Source organism: Nicotiana tabacum, chromosome 17 (genome assembly GCF_000715075.1).
Source record: "Nicotiana tabacum cultivar K326 chromosome 17, ASM71507v2, whole genome shotgun sequence".
Classification (NCBI taxonomy): Eukaryota; Viridiplantae; Streptophyta; class Magnoliopsida; order Solanales; family Solanaceae; genus Nicotiana; species Nicotiana tabacum.
Window position 1 is genome coordinate 116,217,951 of NC_134096.1, and position 3,964 is coordinate 116,221,914.

The window sequence follows — 3,964 nt, forward strand, 5'->3', positions numbered from 1 at the left end:
GCTTCGTCTTTTGTAAGAGAACAGTGGTGATAAGTCAAGAAATAATTCTTGGCTTGAATTCTAAATTTTTTAGACGGTGGCATATTTGTAATAAGAGTGAGGTCTCCGAATCAGAGCTCCCTTCAACTTGGTGAAATGAATTGGAGACTGGAGTACCATATATACTAGAACCCTTAATAGCCTTATTGATCCAGTTCACACACGTGGCGTCCATCCGTTATAATATTACCGGATGGACGCGCATTTTTAAAAGTGGGCCCTACATGTCTGTACTATTCACTGTAGATGATTGAATGTTGTCGGAATGTAATCATTGCATATTCAAATTTCAAATTAAATGTAACCGGATTAGAAAGTCATGCTTGCCGTGACTTTCCTAGAACTAGCTGGGCATGTTTGTTACATTATATATCATGGGGGGGGGGGTTGCATTAATGCAACCAATGGCTTCAATAACTTGGGCCTATAACCAATGCTGGGTCTGTGAATTTATTAAATGGGCTTACTCTGGGCCTGGCCCAGAATCAGCGTGAGTCTGATGTGGACTTAATTGAGTCCATTTTTTTCCAATTTTGGGGGGAACTAGAGACTGTAGCATCTATGACCCCCGTAGCTATAGAGTGTTTTGGGCCGTGGTAGTGGACCAGGAGCCCAATGGAACACTACCTATCTTCCGTGATATATTTTCTTCTGTATAAGATATCACTGGGCTTAACTAGCTCTGATTCGGAGACCTCACTCTTATTAGGGATATGTCATCAATGACGTTATAAGTTACATTATTGGAATAAGATTTAGCATTAAAATCTAAATGACCACTAATATAATTATGAACGCCTAATGATCTGGCCCAAGCAGTCTTACCTGTTCTGCTTGGCCCCTCCAGTATAAGACTCAATGGTCTGTCACTACTATTATTCTTCACTGGCCTCGCAGATGGGTCTTCGAAAACCTTACCTAACCATTGCTCTATATCATCTGGGACCACATAAATTTGTGGGTCCCATTTTGAAATAAGTAGTTGTTTAGGAGGGCAGAAATGTCTATCTAAATTAGCCCTTAATTTATCTAAATCTCTAATATAATCTCTGGGCTGTTCCTCCATTAATATTTTAACGGCATTAATGGTGGATCCTGAATTAATGGCCTTTGCGTATGAATCATTGGCAGATTGGCGACCTCCTTGAGCACATGGAGATGAGGTTCCCCATTTTCGTGTAAATCTCAAGAAACCCTAATAAATAATTTATTTACTTGGGTAGAAATATTTTGTTACTGTGTAAGAACTTCGTCTTTTGTAAGAGAACGGTGGGGATAAGTCAAGAAATAATTCTTGGCTTGAATTTTAAATTTTTTAGACGGTGGCATATTTGTAATAAGAGTGAGGTCTCCGAATAAGAGCTCCCTTCAACTTGGTGAAATGAATTGGAGACTGGAGTACCATATATACTAGAACCCTTAATAGCCTTATTGATCCAGTTCACACACGTGGCGTCCATCTGTTATAATATTACCGGATGGACGCGCATTTTTAAAAGTGGGCCCTACATGTCTGTACTATTCACTGTAGATGATTGAATGTTGTCGGAATGTAATCATTGCATATTAAAATTTCAAATTAAATGTATCCGGATTAGAAAGTCATGCTTGCCGTGACTTTCCTAGAACTTGCTGGGCATGTTTGTCACATTATAAATCATAGTGGGGTGGTTGCATTAATGCAACCAATAGCTTCAATACCTTGGGCCTATAACCAATGCTGGGTCTGTGAATTTATTAAATGGGCTTACTCTGGGCCTGGCCCAGAATCAGCGTGAGTCTGATGTGGACTTAATTGAGTCCATGTTTTTTCGATTTTGGGGGGAACTAGATACTGCAGCATCTATGACCCCCGTAGCTATAGAGTGTTTTGGGCCGTGGTAGTGGACCAGGAGCCCAATGGAACACTACCTGCCTTCCGTGATATATTTTCTTATGTACAAGATATCACTGGGCTTAACTAGCTCTGATTCGGAGACCTCACTCTTATTAGGGATATGTCATCAATGACATTATAAGTTACATTATTGGAATAAGATTTTGCATTAAAATCTAAATGACCACTAATATAATTATGACCGCCTAATGATCTGGCCCAAGCAGTCTTGCCTGTTCTGCTTGGCCCCTCCAGTATCAGACTCAATGGTCTGTCACTACTATTATTCTTCACTGGTCTCGCAGATGGGTCTTCGAAAACCTCACCTAACCATTGCTCTATATCATCTGGGACCACATAGCTTTGTGGGTCCCATTTTCAAATAAATAGTTATTTAGGAGGGCAGAAATGTCTATCTAAATTAGCCCTTAATTTATCTAAATCTCTAATATAATCTCTGGGCTGTTCCTCCATTAATATTTTAAGGGCATTAATGGTGGATCATGAATTAATGGCCTTTGCGTATGAATCGTTGGCAGATTGGCAACCTTCTTGAGCACATGGAGATAAGGTTCCCCATCTTCGTGTAATTCTCTGGAAACCCTAATAAATAATTTATTTACTGGGGTAGAAATATTTTGTAACTGTGTAAGAGCTTCATCTTTTGTAAGAGAACGGTGGGGATAAGTCAAGAAATAATTCTTGTCTTGAATTCTAAATTTTTTAGACGGTGGCATATTTGTAATAAGAGTGAGGTCTCCGAATCAGAGCTCCTTTCAACTTGGTGAAATGAATTGGAGACTGGAGTACCATATATACTAGAACCCTTAATAGCCTTATTGATCCAGTTCACACACGTGGAGTCCATCCATTATAATATTACCGGATGGACGCGCATTTTTAAAAGTGGGCCCCACATGTCTGTACTATTAACTGTAGATGATTGAATGTTGTCGGAATGTAATCATTGCATATTCAAATTTCAAATTAAATGTATCTGGATTAGAAAGTCATGCTTGCCGTGACTTTCCTAGAACTTCCTGGACATGTTTGTCACATTATATATCATAGGGGGGTGGTTGCATTAATGCAACCAATGGCTTCAATACCTTGTGCCTATAACCAATGTTGGGTCTGTGAATTTATTAAATTGGCTTACTCTGGGCCTGGCCCAGAATCAGCGTGAGTCTGCTGTGGACTTAATTGAGTCCATGTTTTTCGATTTTGGGGGGAACTAGATACTGCAGTATCTATGACCCCCCGTAGCTATAGAGTGTTTTGGGCCGTGGTAGTGGACCAGGAGCCCAATGGAACACTACCTATCTTCCGTGATATATTTTCTTCTGTATAAGATATCACTAGGCTTAACTAGCTCTGATTCGGAGACCTCACTCTTATTAGGGATATGTCATCAATGACGTTATAAGTTACATTATTGGAATAAGATTTAGCATTAAAATCTAAATGACCACTAATATAATTATGAACGCCTAATGATCTGGCCCAAGCAGTCTTACCTGTTCTGCTTGGCCCCTCCAGTATAAGACTCAATGATCTGTCACTACTATTATTCTTCACTGGCCTCGCAGATGGGTCTTCGAAAACCTCACCTAACCATTGCTCTATATCATCTGGGACCACATAACTTTGTGGGTCCCATTTTGAAATAAGTAGTTGTTTAGGAGGGCATAAATGTCTATCTAAATTAGCCCTTAATTTATCTAAATCTCTAATATAATCTCTGGGCTGTTCCTCCATTAATATTTTAACGGCATTAATGGTGGATCCTGAATTAATGGCCTTTGCGTATGAATCATTGGCAGATTGGCGACCTCCTTGAGCACATGGAGATGAGGTTCCCCATTTTCGTGTAATTCTCTAGAAACCCTAATAAATCATTTATTTACTTGGGTAGAAATATTTTGTAACTGTGTAAGAACTTCGTCTTTTGTAAGAGAACGGTGGGGATAAGTCAAGAAATAATTCTTGGCTTGAATTTTAAATTTTTTAGACGGTGGCATATTTGTAATAAGAGTGAGGTCTCCGAAT